The sequence below is a fragment of the Leptonychotes weddellii genome, chromosome 4 (assembly GCF_054177405.1).
Source record: "Leptonychotes weddellii isolate Sample4059 chromosome 4, ASM5417740v2, whole genome shotgun sequence".
In the NCBI taxonomy this organism is placed as follows: Eukaryota; Metazoa; Chordata; class Mammalia; order Carnivora; family Phocidae; genus Leptonychotes; species Leptonychotes weddellii.
In genome coordinates this window covers 122,536,725-122,557,984 of record NC_138372.1, presented here as the reverse complement: position 1 = coordinate 122,557,984, position 21,260 = coordinate 122,536,725, and the positions used below count along the sequence as shown (strand labels likewise).

Genomic DNA, 21,260 nt, shown 5'->3' with positions numbered 1-21,260 from the left:
TGTCTTCTCATTCTTTCATTCATTTTTAAGAGATCCTTGGTAAAAACATTTTCTTCCTGAGACTTTTTTAAACATAAGCAGTATAAATCTCTCTTCAAAAAGTCCAGTAAATTTAAGTAGTTAGTTGGTTCTAATTAATTGAGGTTTTTCGTGCACCTAACAATCACTGAAGTCTAACTTTTGCTTTTCTTTTTTCTGTACTTATGTAAAAGCCTTATTTAACTTTCTTTAACTCCTACTAGATGCTGTAGAGACAAAGTTGAGCTCCCCATGGTAGTCCGTGACCCAATGGGAAACGTGCATAAAGTTAGTTATAATTCAGTGTAGTCCAGTGGGGGAGTTATGCTCTCAGGAGGGCATCAGAGACAGTTTCCTATAGGAAGTGGCACACAAACTGGAACTTAACGGGTGCATAGAGCTAAACTGGGAGAAGTGGAAAGAAAGGGCACAGCGTGCACAAAGACGAGAAGCACTGAAACAAGAACTATTTCGCTGTGTTCCAGGCATTATAAGCAGCTCACTGTTCCTGAAGCATAAGCTTTGGAGGAGTGGAAACTATTGAAGCTCGAGAGGTAGTCAGGGCCAGGTGCAAGAAAGGGAGCTCGTATTGTATTAGGGCGCTTGGACTTTATACTCCAGGCCATGGGGATCCTCCAAAGGTTTCATGGGAATTGTTAATAGTTAATCTCTCTGGGAATATATCCAATGGAAGTGAAAACACCAACTTGAAAAGAAATCTGCACCCCCATGTTCACAGCAGCATTATTTACAATAGCCAAGGCATGGAAACAAAAAGCGTCTATCAATAGATGAATGGGTACAGATGTTGTATCACGTATATATCTCTACATATATGTACAGATAGATACACAGGCACACACAATGGAATATTACTCAGCCATTAAAAAAATGAGGGGGGCACCTGGGTGGCTCAGTTGGTTAAGCAACTGCCTTCGGCTCAGGTCATGATCCCGGAGTCCTGGGATCGAGTCCCACATCGGGCTCCCTGCTCAGCGGGAAGCCTGCTTCTCCCTCTCCCTCCACCTGCCACTCCCCCTGCTTGTGCTCTCTCTCATTGTCAAATAAATAAATAAAATCTTTTCTTAAAAAAGTAAAAAAAAAAAAGAGGAAATCCTACCATTTGTGACAACGTAGATAGACTTTGAAGGCACTATATGCTAAGTGAAATAAGACCTAGAAAGACAAATACTGTATACTCACATGTAGAATCTAAAAACAAAACAAAACTCATAGAAAGAGATTAGACTTGTGTTTATCAGAGGAGGAGGCTAGGGGGAGGGAGAGAGAGTTGGAGGAAGGTGATCAAAAGGTACAAACTTCCAGTTATAAGATAAATAGGTACGAGTGATGTAATGTAGAACATGATGACTGTAGCTAACACTGCAGTGTGATAGATAGGGAAGTTGTGAAGAGAGTAAATCCTAAGAGTTTTCTTTTTTTCTTTCTTTTTACTGTATTTATATGAGAAGATGGATGTTAATGTATTGTGGTAATTGTTTCACAATGTATGTAAATCAAACAATCATGCTGTGTGCCTTAAATTTATACAGTGATATATATCAATTATTTCTCAATAAGACTGGGGAAAAAATAGTTAATCTCCAAGAACATGTGAATTGAAAAATTTTATGTAAATTACTTTCCATTTTTACACTACTAGCAGTTGGAAGAGACATATCATGAACAAAAACTTCAAAAGATTTACAATTGGGCACTCTTAATTGTGTTTATTCCAAACACTTTCCACATCAAAACGGATGTTTAAAATGAATAAATTTGATATTGTGAAGTAGCCCATCTTTAGTCCTGATGTTTATTAAATAGAAAGATTAAAAAATCATCCAATTATTCTTGGAAAATGTGCATGAATGTGTGGTATTTGGAACTCTATTTTAGAACCCAAATGTCATAGACATCTGGACACAAAAATTATGCAAGAGAGACCTTTAGAAATGTGTTACTAATTATTGACTCTTCCCTGCAACAACACAACTGAGCCTTTGTTACACGCACTATGTGCAGTACTGCTATAGACTGGCTTTTTTCACATTATGGTTTATTTTCATAAGATATTTCTCATAACTAACATCACAAAGCACTTCATGGAGTTAATAATAAAGCTAGTAAGCCTCAGAAAGAAATGAATTATGTTAACAGTGATGAATAGATAAAACAATAGCTTAGAAAAAATTGTATAAGAAAGGAAGAGGAAGAAATATGATCAAGCTAGCTCAAGAATTAGGCAACTAGGAAAATGCAGGGCAACTAGCTATAATGGAGAGGTCGCGTGCAGCTGTGGAGTCAGGAGAACTGGATTCTAATACTGGTCTTATAACTTACCAGATATGTCTTTTCCTCTCTCTCTGCTCTAATTTATTATCCATAACATGAAAAGATGGTACTTTGCAATATTTAAGATCTCCTTCTGTTGTAAAATATAGTTTATAAGAGTTTAAAATACCATGAGTTCAACTACTATTAAGTAACAACTATATGCACCAGGAACAGTTCTCAGTGAGAGTGTCTAAGAACCAGGCAAGATCCTGGTTCTCATAGAGCTTAAATTCTAGCGGGGAGGAAAGACAAACAGAGAAAGAGCTATAAACAAAATAGTCGTAGCGAGTAGCAGGAACTATGAAGAAAATAAGACAGGATCATATTCTAAAGAGGAACTGGGTGGTTTGGGGCAACATTACAGAGACAAGCAGGGAATGGCTAAGATCTAAAGAGAGAAAAGAATCCAAATTTGTGAAATCCAAGAGCCAAGACATTCCTGATGGAAGTTACAGTGCCAAAGACCTGGGTAGAGGACAGACTAGATTTCCTTGAGAAACACAGAGAAACCAGTGGGGTTGGAATATAGAAATGAGTGGAAGAAGGACCAGGAAAAAAAGGTAAACTAAGTCATGTAGATCCTGATAGGCTATGGGAGGAAGTTTGAATTTTATTATTTTATTTTATTTTATTTTATTTTATTTTATTTTTTTGCAATGGGCAGCACCAGGAGAGATTTAAGCTGGAAAGTGACATGATCTAATTTATTTAAAAATATCGCTTTGGCCAATGTCTTGGGGCTTGATTGCAGATGGCACAGGGAAAGCAAAGAAACCAATTTCAGAGGCAAAATGCCAGGTAAGAGATAATGGTAACCTGGACTAAAATGAACAGGGAGAGGCCTGAAATGTACTGAGTGGTGATGTATTGGTCTAAATCCTCGTATTTAAATGCCTTCAGTGTTAATGTGATACTTTAGAAGCTGGCTCAGATCAACTCATAAATTTTGTAACTTTGATTTAAATTCAGTGAAAAATGAAGGAGGTCAGCAAGGATAAGAGTAATGCCAAATAAATGTCATTTGCTCTGAAAATTTCTGTACTGAATTTGGTGCCATGCATATTTGGGGATTTTCACTCAGGTTTGCAAGTACAGAAAAATGGAGTATTTAGAAAAAGAAATCATATATCTTTATGATAGTTTGATGACCAGCATGGATTACAATAGGTACTGCTGTCTATATTTTTTAAAATATATGACTTTATTCAGCAGTCTATATTGTGAAACATTAAATATTTTCAAGGGATGGTCTTCTTACTTTGAACAATTCCTCTAAACCAATTTGGCGCAATTAAACAACTGTAACTGTCCTTTTTTTTCTTTCTTTAAGATTTTATTTGTTTATTTGTCAGAGAGAGCACACAAGCAGGAGTTGCTGCAGGCAGAGGGAGGAGCAGGCTCCCTGCTGAGTACAGGGCCCTACGTGGGACTCGATCCTAGAACCCTGGGGTCATGGCCTGAGCCCAAGACAGACGCTTAACCAACTGAGCCACCTAGGTGTCCCAATTGGAGCTATCCTTAAAAATATGTAAAACATATCAGTTTCTACTGCTGTTTCATTACATTTGTAAACACACTGGTCAATAACAGTAGAAAATCAAGACGTGTACTCAATTCAGAGAGAGCTAAGGAATAAAGGCTGTTAAAATTGCCTATTTCTTATTTAAAAATATTAGCATTCTATATCAATGTGTATAATATAAACAGACACTTCCTAGGTTTAAAAAATGTCATTTGTAGGCTGCTTACTTAAAACTTGGGAATAATTTTCCCATAGAAATAATATAACTTCCCAGGCCAGCCCAAAAATATCTGTTTATTATATGTAGTCAATATTATATGGTCAAATATTAGTGGTACCATACCTTAAGGTTACAGGAAGCATAAGGGCCCCCTTATACAAGAGGAATATAAAGAATAAAAATATTTCCATGCTTTCTCTAGATATAGGCATAACTCTGGAAAATTATTTTGCCATACAATAATTTTGAGATTCTACTGTCTCCTTCTGTGCAGCTCTCAGCCCTAAAAGTCCTGGGCTTTTAGATTACCTGGGCAGCTACTAGTTAATTAAACCCAATTTTGTATACACCCCAAATTGCTCTTTACCCTCTAATTATCTGCCTCCTCTCCTTGCCAAAATGATTCTAGTTTTTCCTCAGTGTCATTTAAAAGTTAGGAAAGCAATCTGACTAAACAACATATTAGTCTAGGACTTTTTAAAAAAGATTTGTTTATTTATTTATTTTTATTTGACAGAGAAACACGGTGAGAGAGGGAACACAAGCAGGGGGAGTGGGAGAGGGAGAAGCAGGCTTCCTGCTGTACAGGGAGCCCGATGCAGGGCTCGATCCCAGGACCCTGGGATCATGACCTGAACCAAAGGCAGACGTTTAACGACTGAGCCACCCAGGCGCCCCTAAACAACATATTAATCTATAAATGGCTGGTCAATAAGTAAACTTCAGAACTATGTGTTCCTTAAAAATGGATGCCTATTAACTTGAGTGAATCCCTAACATAAATTCAGGTAATCTAATAAAAGAATTATTACAGAATCTGGGATAGCATATATTAAAGGGAAAAAGAATGGAGCTCCATAATTTTTCCACTTTCTTTACTTCCAGAATCTCAGCTCTGTAAGAGCTCCACGTATAAATTCCTTCATGCATTTTAACCGAGTAAGTCTTTACTACAGTTCTGAGTGGGTAATGTCCTACTTGCAGAAGAAATTGATATAACTCTACTATTCTCAGCCATATATTGAGGATCCATCCCCTTAGAATATACCCCTGGTGAGCTTTTCCCCCAAGCAGGGCTAAGCACCAAACCTTCACTCATCTAAGAGTCACCTTTTCCTCTCCACTCAAATAGTTCTTGAAATTTTTCATGTTTTCTATAAAGTTTTCCTAGGCTGGTCAGAGAACAGTAATTGCATATATGGTACCACTCTGTCTGGAACTGAGATAGATTGCCTCCTATTTGGTGAGACAGGGTAGGAAAGAGTTCTAGACCAGTTTTTGTGCTGATGCAGTTACTAAGCCTAAGCAAGTCATTTCCATTTTGTGTGTCTGTTTCCTCATCCAACTGGAAGATGAATGTGTGTGTATAGGGGGTTGTAAGGGATATGTAATACCTGGTCATCTTCTCTACCAAATTGATGTCCAGATCAATGAGATGATTTATCTGAAAACTCTTTGAATAAATAGAAAGCATTGTATTTTAAAACACAGCTATTTGTTGAGCTCTCGCTAAGTCCAGGTACTGTGCCTGGTACTTCTCTGTGCTTTATATCATTTAATCAACAAAGAAGAAGGTATTAGTAACCCCATTCTACAGAGGAGGAAATGGAGGCTTAGATTGGTTAAATGCCAACAGTCCAAAGGATGTGGTCAGCCCTCTAGTCATGTGGCACGTTGGTGGGAGAGCCGGACTGTGAGCCCAGGCCTGTGTGGCTGCAATGCCCATCCCTTTACCTGGTTTATACTGCCACCCATTTCACACAGGGAAGTCAGTCCTAGCTGCCTCATCTCTTCTTAGGAACCCTAAATACGCTTATCCCTAAAACATACAATCTCAATCCAATCTACTAATTTTTTTATAGTGACTTACTCTCTTTATTTTGCTATTCATGTGTTACATGTCAATGTACTCTGTAAAATCCATGAAGTTCTTTAAGGCCCCTTTTCTCTAGTGTTCTTTATATCATTCCTATGCTTATACAGACGTATAAGCAACCTTTCTAAGTATTTTATGATGAGGAGGGGGAAGAATCAAGAATCTAGGTTGGTGGGAGGGTGAATGAATCTATTGAAAAGGGTCCCCAAAACCAATGCTCCTCACAGGAACAACGGAGAGTGTTCAGATTTCTAAGTGGCCAGCTATAGTATAGTTAAGCACCAAAATATGCTAATATTGTGTAAAGATAATTTTAAAAGTTGTGTGTGGGTAGTGAGTTGTGAGTCATATACTGAAAGAAGCTTAGGGTTTTTTTTTGTATTATATAAATAATTGGAATCACATTTCAGAAAAGTGCCCAAAATAGAGCAACTAGGATTAAAACCTTTAAAAAAAATACATTGAAGGGACGCCTGGATGGCTCAGTCCGTTAAGTATCTGTCTTCGGCTCAGGTCATGATCCCAGGGTCCTGGGATCAAGTCCCGCATCGGGCTCCTTGCTCAGTGGGGAGCCTGCTTCTCCCTCTGCCTGCTCTGCCTACAGGTCTCCCTGCTTGTGCTCTCTCTCTCTCTGGCAAATAAATAAATAAAATCTTTAAAAAAAATACATTGAATAATTTCTTTTTTTCTGAGAAGCTGACATTGGTTTGTATCTATATAGTAGATCAAAACCAAGTATTTTTTTTCTCTCTCTTATACAGGTGTGAAACATAATGCAGATAATGCACAAGTTATGCCCTTCAAGGCCATGAATAATTGTGGCCAACCTTGGACAAGAAGTCGGTCATCCCAAGAGTAGAATTAAAAAAAAAAAATGAAGTCAACTCCTGGGCTACACAGAGAATACCTGTACACACACTCTCTTCTGAGCCTCTGTGACCGCGGGAAACCACGGGGGAGATGATGTGAACAGAGAGCCTCTCTACTAGCCTCTGGCAGTGAGTAATTCTTCTACCCAATATAACTTTATGAAGGTCACCTCCCATCTGCTTTTGAGTTGAGGCAGAAAGAGAAATGTTTTGGAGGGTCAGTATGAGAAAGATTCAGCTCTTTGTGTTTAATTTTGCCTCTTCCTTTTCAAAACGTTATCTTGGGACTGTAGTTGTCAAAACCATCATGTGTGGAGTCTAGTCACTATCTAGGGAACTACTGTGAGGTACTTCCAGAATGCTATTGCCTAGGATCAAAAATCGGAAAGTATAAAAATATGGAAGATAAGACCTGTCTTCTATAGAAGAAACCGGTTGTACTGAATGCCTGAGAAAACTGCGACCATCCAAGTCTTATCAGAGTGATTGCCTTATTCCCCCATCTACATGTAAGGTGATTGAGAGGAAGTAAAAATCATAACTAGGAGAACAAGGCCAGGCCAAGACAAAAGGCTGAGTAGCAAACTGTCAAGGGTGAGGGGGGGAGTTCTGAGGTCACCTATTTATTATGCCCTGTCTTAAACAAAACAAAACAAGTCAAAATTGTTAGCAGACTGCAAGAATCTAGGCAGTGGGAAAAACCAAACTCATCTCCCCAAACAGAAGAGTTGGTAGTGTTTCTCCTGCACTGGTCAGGAGAAAGTCATTTACCCTACCAGACGCAGTGTGTCCAGGTCCTGGAGAGTAAGTGGACTCTGTTACAGTGAAGTCAGGAATATTTCATCTGGCTTTTTTTTTTTGGTCTGGAAGAAATGTCTCATAAGACTGGCCAGTGTCCCTTTGTTATGAGTCCACATTCAACAAGTGGCCCTCTGATTTCTAATTTTACCTCCTATTTAAGACAGGAGTGGATATGAATAGCAAGGTCTCTAAACATGTCTGTATCTTTTATTGTTAATTAATACGTTTGCATTTTGTTTTATAACTCAAACTTTTATGACTGTTGAGGTTAATAGCTACACCTAATAATTGAGTCAGTTCAAGTTCATTTTCAAGGTCAAATTTCTTGGACACACCTCGACATATCTGGACTAAAACCTAAAACACGGGATTAGAGCAGAATAAGGCAAATAGGTTGACCAGCTAACTTTTCTCTATGATTACTTTATGCCATACTACTATAACTCCAACAACAGGAAGAAGATTTTTGTGGTAGGTGAAATAATTTTTTGCACTTCATGACTGAAGACAAAGAATGAGCAAATGCTGTAGGTGACAGAGGCAATAACACTGTTTCAGTTCCAAGCATCTGGCTTTTGAAAACATTTGCATGAGAGTTAAAAACTTTTCAAGTTGTGTGCATGCCCAATATCATTTAACATAGCTAAAGACTGTTATACAATATTGAGGAATGCAATCAATCCTTAAGTTATGTGTCCTATTCCATGTTAGGCGTTATGTACAATGTCTGGAAATCCTAACTGAACAAGGCACACAAATAAATAACTAAAATAATCAGTGATGAATTGTGAGATCATGTACAAGGCATAGTGATGGCAAGGGACAGAGAAGTCCCTGATCTTGGGGCTAAGACAGCTCCCTCTGAGCTATGTTTTGAAAGAAATGCCATGTATTGCTGTCTTGGCTGAGGAGGAGAAAGGGAATTCTAGGTAGAGGAAATGGCTGGGAAGCAAAGCCTGGAAAGTATGAAACAGATTGGTTTGTACAGCACATTGCTGGAATATTGTCCAGGCAACAGGAAGAGGTAGAAGGCATGCCTGTTAATGACTTAATCAAGTGGGTGTTGGAGGGGTTGTTGGTGACACTGAAAATAGGGAAACAACATGACATTAAGAAAAGTGTCGCTGTCGTGACAAAAAGGCAAAGATGAGCAGGAGACAGGAAGACCAGCAAAGAGTGTAGGTCCTGAATTAAGGCAGTTGTAATGAGACTGAAAAAGAAAAGGCAGGTTTGCGAATGGTTTGGCAGCTAGAACCGGGAGGGCTTTGTGACAGATTGTGTTTGGGGGCGAGAGAGGGAGGAACTAGCATAACGCCTAAATTACTGGCTTTGGAACATAGGGATCTTTTATTATATCTTTCTCTAAACCATTATACATTATTCATTGTGAGATTGAAGATGTGCCTGTGTAGTGAAACATCATTCATTTCCGACTAAGGGAATCCCTAGATTAGAAATCAACCCCACCTACTCCTATCCATGCTTTTCCTGTCCATTTTGTGCTTTTCTCAGGAAGCTATGAGATCTGGCTCCAGGGGAAAAACAAAAACAAAAACATGTATAACTAAAACAGACCGATTGTCCTAGAGAAAGAAAAATATGAAAGCCAGAAGATACAATTAAACACATTTGGAATGCTTAGAACTAAGTGTCCATGGCTTTATCACAGACTGTAGCTGTGCTTGGTGTATACAGTTCTGCCTGGTTTTCATTAAGCAAAGAAACTGGCTTTCAAGAGCAAAAATGTAAAAACTTATCAAGTTACAGGATAACCGGAGACTTGTGCTTGAAAATTTAGATGTATATTAACAAAATTCCATCTTGATTTTTTCTACTGGATAAAAATAATGAAGCAAATATATATTATTCTTTTTTTTAAAGATTTTTTTTATTATTTATTTTGACAGAGAGAGAGACAGCAACAGCGAGAGAGGGAACAAAGGCAGGGCGAGTGGGAGAGGGAGAAGCAGGCTTCCCGCTGAGCAGGGAGCCCGATGCGGGGCTTGATCCCAGGACCCTAGGACCATGACCTGAGCCCAAGGCAGACGCTTAACGACTAAGCCACCCAAGCACCCCAAATATATATTATTCTAAATGTGTATTGCATTCTCATATTAAGGATGTTGAAGGGTTAAAAAGTTTACAGGAATATTATTTCTCAGATTTTGCTCAGAGTGTCATATTGCTTCATATCTTGCCTCTGTGTGACCATTAGGGAGGCATTCTAGTGTCGTGGTCGGTAAGCTAAGCTCTGGAGTTAGATTGCCCCAGATCAAACACTGACTCTGTCACTTATGCCTCTGGACACTTCATCAGTTGCCCCTGCTATCTTGTCACACACATAAAGCTAATAATATCAACATGATCTTTGGGCAGAGTCCAATTCCAACATAGAAATATTAGATAGAATTTGACTTCAAGAAATATATGATCTAATTCAGTGGTGCTCAAACTTTATTGGGCATTAGAATCACCTGGAGGGCTGGTTAAGACACAGATTGCTGGGCCCACTCCCACATTTTCCAATGTAGTAGATCTGGGATGGGGATCAAATATTTGCACATCTAGCAAATTCCAGGTGATGGTCTGGGGCCTATACTTCGAGAAATACTGATCTAATTGAAAAGAGAATTCTTTAGAAAAAAAAAGAAGAGAGGCATAATAGTACTTAGAAAACATGAGTATAGGGGTGCCTAGGTAGCTCAGTCGGTTAAGCGTCTGCCTTTGGCTCAGGTCATGATCCCAGGGTCCTGGGATTGAGGCCCTCATCAGGCTCCCTGCTCAGCGGGGAACCTGCTTCTCCCTCTCCCGCTCCCCCTGCTTGTGTTCCCTCTCTCGTTGTCTCTAGCTCTGTCAAATAAATAAATAAAATCTTAAAAAAAAAAAAAAGAAAAGAAAACATGAGTATACAGTTTGTCACAATTTTATTTAGGAAGCTAGACTATAGACACTGGGAAATCCAGTGGCTGATGAGCCATTAAGTGAGAATCACTAACTTTGTTTTATTACTAGGATGACCTTGAGTTTCTACCATTGTAGGAATGCATCCCCATAATTAGAGTATGCATTAGCCCCACTCAGAGAAACCAATTAATTCAACTCACCTTTTCCAGTATTTTAGGGTTTTATGCTTGAACCTGAACCAGACCAAACCATGAACCATCAACTGGTTATGCCAGACTAATTTGTTGAACTCCAGAACTAAATTAAATCCAAGGGACGCCTGGGTGGCGGTTAAGTGTCTGTCTTCAGCTCAGGTTATGATCCCAGGTTCTGGGATCAAGTCCCGCATGGGGCTCCTTGCTCTGCATGGAGCCTGCTTCTCCCTCTGCCTGCCGCTCCCCCTGCTTGTGCTCTCTCTCTGACAAATAATAAAATCTTCAAAAATTAATTAATTAATTAATTAAATCCCAGATACCCTTATACCCTTTCCCTCAAGTGTGAGCCAAATGAAAGAGATTTGTTTAAAAAAAAAATGAACTAGGGGCGCCTGGGTGGCTCAGTCGTTAAGCTTCTGCCTTCGGCTCGGGTCATGATCCCAGGGTCCTGGGATCGAGCCCCGCATCGGGCTCCCTGCTCCGCGGGAAGCCTGCTTCTCCCTCTCCCACTCCCCCTGCTTGTGTTCCCTCTCTCGCTGTATCTCTCTCTGTCAAATAAATAAATAAAATCTTTAAAAAAAAAAAATTTGAACTAGTTCAAATTAGAAACAAACCTTTTAGTTTTTTAAAACAATTGAAATCCAAGATCATATTTCCTAACATACCAATTCATTAAAAGTGAAATGAAACAAAACAAAACGCTGTTTAAGGGGTACTTAGTACCCCTGTACTAAGTAACAAGTAGTTGACTGAAATGCTAAAATAGTAAATCCCTCTAAGAGTCTGGGTCCCAGCAAGAAAAAACATTCCACTCATAGGTTTCAAATCAAGACACTTTAATGAAGGAATTCCTTGCGGTGATGTGGGAAGGGATTTAAGGAAACAAAAGAGTGATGTTGGGGAAGACAGGCAACAGCAGAAAGTCATTACCAAGGGGTCTAAGAGGCTGAAGAAGAACATGGCCTTTACTGAACCCAGTGAGAAGAGCCATGGAAAAGACAGGAGATTTAGTCTTGGGGAACACCCCATCCCCACCCCACCCCCATACACCACAACATACACAAATTAGAACAGGGTTGCTTAATCAAGAAGGAGATGGAGAAGAAATACCCCAGCCTTTCTCTCCTCCCAGCCTCTGATCACTTCCTTATGCCTCCCCCTGTCTGAACTGAAAAATCTGGTGTCAGTGGAGCCCCAGTGACTGATCTACAGGGTCAGCTTCCTGGCAGAGCAGGGCAAGTGGTGGAGGCCAAATGGAGACTGACCAACACAATCTCCCTTTTCGCTAAGTTAATGCTAGACATTAGATGAAGGATTAGTAGCTGAGTTAATGTCTGTAAAATGCTTGGAGAAGTCCCTGGCAAGGAAGAAGCATTGTACTCTGAAAGTTAGCTGTTACTGTTGCTACAGGCTGGCCCTATTTTGTGGATAAGGAAACTAAGGCTCATGGTCTTTAAGCAACTTTTCCTTGGTTAGCGCTAGTGACAGAGCCCACACGCAAATGCAGGTTTTCAGATTCCAATTTTGTACAAATTCTGCTATGAAAATTGACTATCACAACATGTAAGGTAATGTGTTGCATACATAATTTTATCATTTCTTGCTTTTAGGAACAAAAACATCCTTATTTACTCTCTGGACCGGACTAAAGAAATCTGAAACCAAATTAAGACCTTATATATATATATAAATAAAAGAAAATGAACTATTATTTCAAAGACAGTTCTGCACATATAATAATAGTTACAGTGATAGTAATGGTGGTATTAGTAGTAATTGCAATAGTTGTTAAAATTTTTGAATGTTTACTTTATATCTAGTGCTATGCTATTTTTCATGTCTTGTACTAATATAACCCTAACCTATGTCACTTTTTTTTAATTTGAGTATAGTTGACATGCAATGTTACCTTAGCTTCGGGTGCATTACGCTATGCTCACCACAAGTATAGCTCCCATCTGGCCCCATACACCACTATTACAATACCATTGACTATATTCCAAACGCTGGGCCTTTTATTCCCATGACTTACTCATTCCATAACTGGAAGCCTGTATCTCTCACTTTTGGGCAATTTTGCCCATTCCCCTCCTCCACGTCACCCATTTTTTATTTCCTGTTTTTCTTTCTTTCTTTCTTTTTTAACTTGGAAATAGTCTACTTGGAGGATTTTGCAACTAGTGAGTTAAATAAATTTTACCTTACTCTGCTGGCCCTTGTCTGACCATTTAAGGTTTTATAAGATCATTTAAAATGTGATGTATATAGTATCTTCAAAAGAAAAAAAACCTCCCAGATAACAATGTATTTTTTCCCTGTAACTGTTGGAGAACGTGTTCATCCCATTATCCTGCCATGATACAAAATTAGCCCTAAGGCCAGAGGCGTGAATTGGCCATGCATTCAGTATTTGATTACATGAAATAAGACATCTTGAAAATAAACACAGTTAGCTTCTTCTTTGTGTCAGGTCAGCTTTTTTGGCAATAGATTTTAAACAATGAGATAACCATTTACCCTTAGGTCTTTGCATTTTAGGTTTTTAGAGTTTCAGTTCAAAGAAGGTATAATCAGTAAGCTGAAAAATCACATGTACATTTTCAGTCCGCTAAAGAAACAAACAAAAAATGTTTTTTTCAGTGGAGATGATTTCTATCCTGTCACACTATCTGTCACTTTTTCTCTGATGATGGAGCAATTATCAGACAAGGACACTCTAACCAGCGGCTCATCGTGAAATTTCAGTTCTTTCTTGGCAGTCAAGTTTCAGAGTTGTCAGTAAGAGTCCTTGTCACAATAGCATTAGAGAGATGTCTGTACTTTGAAAATCAACCACATGAAAGAAAACAATCTTAGATGTACACCTTGTGCTTCACTTTCTACTTTGTTGTCTACTTACAGCGTGGGTTGGCCCAAAAGAAGTTACCTAATTATAGTATAAGCTGAACCATATGAAAGTCCAATATTTGGCCAATTATTGATTGCTAAATGCCAATTTGACATCGGACAGCAATGTCATATGGTTTGTCTTAGTAGTTCTGATACTGATTGAAGCAGTCCATGCCCATGGAACAGTGACATTTCATTTACAGCCTCTTGTAAAATTCACACCGTTGGTAAACATACTGCCTCTGCACATTTGACAAATGAGGGTCACTTTTAATTTTTTCCCCTTTTGTTGAAGATTTCAAGCAAATATGAATGTCCAAGAAATCTGTGCAATTGAGATTTTAAGGTGTTTTAAAGGGTTTATACATGTAAAGTGTCTACCCAAATTCCTGGCATAAGATAGGTGCTCAGAATAATTGAGTCATTAGGTCACTAGTCTGAGTATATCTAATGGTAATATAGTAGCATACTGTGGTATGGTCTTTACTGGTTACACAATGCTGTTACAAGCATTATTTTACTTAGAGTCCACTTCCTAACCCATTCAACTGACATGTCAAATCATATTCCGAGTTTAAAAGGCAGTATTGCATTATTACATAAATACTCTTCTAGTTAGCAGAGAAGCTGAAAAGAAAAGGAAAAGATTTTTTATGCATTTGTATAAACTGGATATTAGAAAATGTCATAGTTATGTTTATTTCTCTCGTGAGATTGGGAGGTGATTTCTTACACACAGTTGTCTGTCTTGTGGTGAACTTGAGGCATTGACTTATGTGATTAACAAGGAAACATCAGCATTTATAAAGAGTTTTGAGGAGTGAGATACTGATTTTATAATTCTGGCACTATACTCCAATTCTCATTTCTTGTGTCTACCCGAATTCTTACAATTTGACAAGTTCGCTAAAACCCCTGTATGTTAGTTTCTCTTTGATGTTACTATCACTTCTCTTAATACAGAGGAAACTGTGTGCTGCAACAGGCGGATGGGCAGATGAGTCAGCTGGCTGTACCCACTGTACACATGGCCCACAGGTGTTTGTTTGGCTTTGGTATACTTTATGGGCAGAAGTTTTTAAAGGGTCCCACACCACTTTACGCATCTATTTTTTTCTGCAGTTCCTTTGTACCAACCACATCTACAGAACAGGCCCCAAAGTTTAGAAGTTTTAACCTCCAGAGGAGAGGAAGTTTGGTGATTTCCTCAGCAGTTTGGGGCCAAGTTAGATCCCAGGACTTGGCAGGTGCAGATTTACAGTGCAGATTAGATTCAGCAGGTCTGTGGCCTGGAGTGTTGCATGTTTAATAAATCCATAGGGGGTCCTGATGCTGTTGCTCAATGGACCACACTTTACTCTGAGTAGCAAAGAATGAGACATTTCTATTTTTTTGACCTACTGGTATCTCAGAAGTAATGAGACCAAGCTCAAACTTACCATCTTCCTCCCAAAACCAGATAGTCTTCCTCTTGAGTTCTTACTAATTTTTACTGTTACTAATTCTCCACCAAACCTCAGAGTAATGCAAGGCTCCTTCTTATGCCTCCCACTACCAAATGCAAAACAGTTTTGAAGTTCTGATTCTTCCCTCTTGTCTATTAAGCCCATTCCTTACTTTTCATTCTGCTGCTACTACTGGACCAGACTCTAGGACCTTTTGTTCCTAACTGCTCAGCCAGCTCTTCCCATCTGCACTCAGCCTACTCCGCTCCATTCACAACTGCCATTCTAAAAAGCAGTGCTTAGGGGCGCCTGGGTGGCTCAGTCGTTAAGCATCTGCTGTTCGGCTCAGGTCATGGTCCCAGGGTCCTGGGACGGAGCCCCGCATCGGGCTCTCTGCTCGGTGGGAAGCCTGCTTCTCCCACTCCCCCTGCTTGTGTTCCCTCTCTCACTGTGTGTCTCTCTCTGTCAAATAAATAAATAAATTCTTAAATAAATAAATAAATAGAAGTGCTTATTTATAGTAATATTCTGCTGAAAACCCATCTGGAATAGAGTCTAGAGGACCTTACCCAGAACTCCAAGCCCCACTCTCTGGCCCCTCTTTTTCCATGCTTATCCCCTTATGTATGTTCTTACATGCAAACCTTATGGATTACCTGAATACTTTTGGTGCTTTCAGTTCTCCTGACTGTCCCAAGTTCCTGTGTTACTCTAAGTGTCATATGCATGCTACAAGATGTAAGCACCTAAAAGAGCCTGGAGTGAACAGCTTCATGACCCAAGTGGCATTTCATTGGGCCTCGAGGGTAATAAGGATTTCTACAGAGATTATTAACTGTTTCTTTCTACATTTCTGTATTGTTGGATTATTTAATGGACTTTCATAATTAAAAAAAAAGAAATTCAATAAGTTTAAATTGTTAATGAATAGATTAATAACAACAACAAAAGAGCATCCCTTGGGCTTCTGTTTCCATTGCACAATCCATAACCAAGCAGGTATCCCATTGCAATTATTTTTCTTGCTTCTGTTTTACACCAAGCTTCTTCCCAGGAGGGAGCAAGCCTGGTTCATCTTTGTATCTCCAGCATTGAGTATAGTGTGTAGTACAAGGCAGGCATTCAATCAGGAGGATCCAGGGTTTGGAGCCTGAAGTTTATACAATATAGGAGCCCCTCTTTAAGAAATAGAGTTGAAAATTTTCTCTAAATTTTCAAAAACATATGATCTGGAGAAGTACATTGCTAGGGCCCCTTATAGGTTCTTGGAAGGGGGCCTGCAAATGTGGGGGTTGGAGGTGGGGCGGTACATCCCAAAGCTTAAACTGCTTTAACCCCATAGTATAGCCTCTTCTGCTCCATAATTTTTTTCTGTTGTTGTTGTTGGGTTAGTAGTATTATTTTAATGAAAGAAAGATTGAGTGAATCTTTTTTTCTCCCATGTACAAGTCATCTTTTATTGAGTGTTAATTCTAAAGTAGAATATGAAAGAACTCAAGGGTGCCAGGCAAGGGTCATGGTCAGGAATGCAGAATGTGCCTCCACACTGGGCCCTCTTCAGTGGTGCTTGCCTAGCCACTCATGTTTGAGTTCCTTGTAGTGATGACAGTAGTTGAAAAGCACATAAGCGGGCACCTGGGTGGCTCAGTCGTTAAGCATCTGCCTTCGGCTCAGGTCATGATCCCAGGGTCCTGGGATCGAGTCCTGCGTCAGGCTCCCCACTCAGTGGGGAGTCTGCTTCTCCCTCTGCCTGCAGCTCTGCCTACTTGTGCTCCCTCTGTTTCTCTGTCAAATAAATAAAATCTTTAAAAAAAAAGAAAAGAAAAGCACATAAGCTCCCAGCACCATAGAAGTCCCAAGGACACCTGCTTTCTTCACATTGACATACTTGATGTAATACCAGCAGTAACCTCTTTGAAATGCTCCAGCAGTGCCTTTAGGATGAAATCCCACATCAGTATCCAGCTTGGCAGGTCTCCTAGTTTGACCACCACGAGCTGCTGCTTCTTCACTGGTATGGATGACTCCATCTTGGAGTCCTGAGGGTCTGCTATCAATATTGAGTGAATCTTACTGATTCACTGTAATTTTCACATCTGTGACCTTTCATGTTGTCCTCTCTGAGCATGGGGCACCTGGCATCCATCTGAGGGTGTTCCACTTTTAGGAAACCGACTTCCTTTAGGTTATATGCTACAAGGGCACTGGGTTTCCTGGAGTTTGTAGGAATTTCAGATACCCTGGGATCATTCTTTAACAGCACAACCTTCACTAACAAATGTTCTAATGAAGCCAGTTTTCAGACTCTGTTTGTATTTTGAAATGAAAACATTGCCTTATAACACCACCATTCTCTAAGTCTTTCAAAATGTGTTCCAAATATTTCCTTCTAATTGGAAACGTCCCTATGAAATCATGGACTTTGAATTCAGTTTATATTCTTTTTGATGCTTTTCAAGGGCACATTTCTTACAGCTAGTTTTACAAGAGGGAACACTTCTTGTAAAAATATGAGACCCCTTTGTAGTTTCATGGGGTTTTTTTTAAGATTTTTATTTATTTATTTGTTTATTTATTTGAGAGAGAGAATGAGAGAGAGAGCGTGAGAGAGCATGAGAGAAAGGAGGTTCAGAGGGAGAAGCAGACTCCCCGCCGAGCGGGGAGCCAGATGCGGGACTCGATCCCGGGACTCCAGGATCATGACCTGAGCCAAAGGCAGTCGCCCAACCAACTGAGCCATCCAGGCACCCCGTAGTTTCATGTTATTAAAGAATATTTGTGTGTATATATATATATATGAGGTACATTTCATATATATGTATTTCACTCTTAAATATTTCAGAAAAAAATTACTGAGATTCATTAATATTTGCTATTTGTGTGAAGAGGGGCAGCTGAAAGGTACATTGGTCAACATCTCCCTATCTAAAGTTCGTTCCCCTGCCCCAGTTACTCTGTTGTCACCCTGTTTGTTGCATTCATAGCACTTACACCAAACTGTTACTGTCTTGCTCATATCTTTGTTTGTTTATCTAGGCACCTCCTAGATGATGGGTAAATCTTCAATGTCAACTGTTCTTTAATGACACTACTGGTTGCAAAGACTTTCATTTCCCACCAGGTCTTTAGATTCTAGGTCTGCAAAATGCTGTATGAGAAGAGAACCACTCTCCCTGGTTGATCCTTGTGTGCTTCTCAAATCGGCTCCGAAGGGCTAAATTTACGAGAACCTCTCAGCCCCGTCTTCCTCTCAGCTGCCAGCTGACTCCTTCCCTCTCCCTTCCACTGCCTGCTCACTAAATCAGCCTGGTAGTCCTTGAGTGCCTTTGTTCACTCCATTTCCTCTGGATTCCTCCCCTCCCCCAACCCTTGCCCAGCTCATGTGGAGGAATGATTTGAGCCATAATTTTCCTTTTGATTAGCCAAGTGATCTTGGACAGACCTCTCTGAACCTTAGTTTCTTCATCTGTAAAGTGTAGATATTAAGAGTACCACCGTAGGTGGCGTCTCATAGTTGGACTTCAGTAAATGACAGCCATCATCATCATTGTTGTTTTTATTATTAATGTCTTTCAGGCTTCACCTCTTTGGCTTATCTTCAGTCATTGTTTATCATTGCTGATAATTTGAAAATAACTTCAGAATCATTTGTATGTTTTACTCTTGAATTAGATTTGAGCTCTTTGAAAGGAAATCTTCTACTGTTACTGCTTTATGTACACTGCCCTGTGTGCTGTAGATCTAAAGCAGTGGTTGTCTGCAATGGAATTAATCCACAACTCTTGAAATTGCACCTAAAGAAAGTGTAAAATGTATCTTCTGCTTATTTGTGGATATTCTGCTTTTGCTGTCTGGATAATATAATTTAGGTGCCTTTTCTATTTGCGGCCTTCTAGAAGCTTTCCCCAATAAAGATAATAAAGGGAGAAACTTTTTACATGTCTACTTTCTGTAAGAATTTTCCCCAATTTTTAAATTATTTAACTATTTTTAATTTCAAATTGTGCTTAGAGTTTCAAGACTTAATGCATGGGGACAATAGATGACCCTATAACCTGGAAACAAGATGGCCTTCAGAGAACTAAACTGGAAGCAGCAAATCTGTAGAGTGGGTGATAGAATTAACCCACCCTAGGAGATGATGTTATATAAAGTAGAAAGGATTAGGAATAGTCAGATTTTTATCAAGGGGAAAGCAGGGTAGAGGAATCTTGAAAGCTGTTACCTAATCAATTATATTACACCCTAACAAAGAAAGAATATGTTCATTAAGAACTGGCAGGAGGTGGTATATATAAAATCCTAAAGAAAGAAAAAGCCATTAAGTAAGATTTTGGACAGAATTAATCAAATATTCTTTTGGGAGAGATAGTCAAGAGATATACTGAACTGACCACACATGAATTTTTATTTTTTCATTTTATTTTTATTATTCATTTGAGAGAAAGAGCACATGCGCATGAGAGAAGCGACCAGGGCAGAGGAAGAGGGGGAGAGAGAATCTCAAGCAGGCTGCATCTCACCACCCTCAGATCCTAACCTGAGCCGAAATCAAGAGTCTGACGCTTAACCGACTGAGCCACCCAGGCGCCCCCGACCACACAGGAATTATAGACACACTCTGTCCGTGGGTGAGAATGGCTTTGAAATTTACATGGTCTACGCAAACTAACCCCCAAGACCACCCATCTCTCTTGGCTCCCTAAGCAACCTAAGCAACCTTCTGAAGATTTATTCAGCCTCCTAACACCTCTGTCCACTGATAACTGGAATGCTCTCTAGAAAATTACCTTCCTTCATTGGAAATTTGCATTGTGATTTAACCATAAGTTCCTTGCAGGGACAGATCCAGAATTTGTGAGGGACGGATCCAGAATTGTAAACATTTTTTTTTTAGAATTAGGGGGGCTCTCTTTGAGAAAAAGAATACAAAATGGCAAATATGAAATTGCTTCCACGGCAGACGAGCACAGGCAAATGGGCCTGAAGCTTTACCTTTGTCAGCATCACAGTGAAGCCATTGAAGTAGGATCAGTGCAGGTGCTGAGAGCCCGTCAGCTCTGGGTGTACCATCCTGCAAAGCTGAGGGCCAGACGCATGGAGCCCCTCAAGCAGCAGCCTTCTCACTCTCTCCCACAGACCTTATAATCATCATAATAAAAATTACCACAAAGGAGTCTAATTCCATACTGCTTCTTAAAAAGATTTTGGCACTTTAACTTTTTTTTTTTTTTAAAGATTTTATTTATTTATTTGAGAGAGAGAATGAGAGAGAGAGAGCACGAGAGGGAAGAGGGCAGAGGGAGAAGCAGACCCCCTGCTGAGCAGGGAGCCCGATGCGGGACTCAATCCCGGGACTCCAGGATCATGACCTGAGCCGAAGGCAGTCTCTTAACCAACTGAGCCACCCAGGCGCCCTGGCACTTTAACTTTTTATGACCCTTTCTACCTATATTATCATCCTGTTCAAAGATACAGAACCTCTCTCCCATTTCTTAACTCTTCCCAGATTCTGTCTCGTTTTCTGTATTCCAGATAGATAACAATGTTACATAAAGTACAAAAAGAGAAATCTGTGAAGATAATAACAGTGCTCAAAACAAGATTTAAATGTCTATGGGCCAGAAAAAGAAGAAAACTTACAGCAGTAGGCATGATGAAGGTGTGGCCTGACACACTCTAGGTCTACTAGGAAGCCGGCCAGGCCTGTGGTTCTTATATGGTAACAGAGAGTAAGGATGCCCCATCTGAGGTAGTGGGAGAGTGTTAGATTCACAGCTTTTAAAGCCCTCGGCTGTAGTAGGGCTCATTGTTCTTGAGAAGAGGCTAACAAAATCTGTAGTCTGGAGCCCCAGTTTATATTAAGATGTATACCTAGAGAGCAGGAGGTCACGGACACAGCCCAGAGACTAGGAATTGAGCCCTGTTCAGTTTGGTCCAAAAGCTATTAGGTGGGATTGAGCAAGGTTGTGCACAGTGCCGGTGCATGAATAGATTCGCGGTGGCCCGGGTGGGGTGTCAGAGCCTCAGCAAGGTGAGGAGTGTGTTCGTATGAAGGAGCTGTCTGGCATGGGGCCTCCACATGGTTGGAGGTAGTTGTTTCAGCCATGGAGGAATCAATGTAATCAAGGAGTACAAAAAAAAAAAAAGTTAAAGTGCCAAAATCTTTTTAAGAAGCAGTATGG

General features: G+C 39.8%; 1 long non-coding RNA gene and 1 pseudogene across 5 annotated transcripts in view; one reads left to right on the top strand and one right to left on the bottom strand.

The window, feature by feature from the left end:
• Positions 1-21,260, top strand: part of LOC115940005 (uncharacterized) — a 91,870-nt gene that overhangs the window by 37,462 nt on the left and 33,148 nt on the right. For all 5 annotated transcript variants that reach the window (XR_014144264.1, XR_004074802.2, XR_004074792.2 and 2 more), the window contains one exon: positions 6,735-6,971. This is a non-coding gene — a long non-coding RNA (uncharacterized LOC115940005). The remainder of the gene's footprint in view (positions 1-6,734; positions 6,972-21,260) is intronic.
• LOC102745600 (ATP synthase F(0) complex subunit f, mitochondrial pseudogene) lies at positions 16,527-17,105 on the bottom strand (annotated as a pseudogene).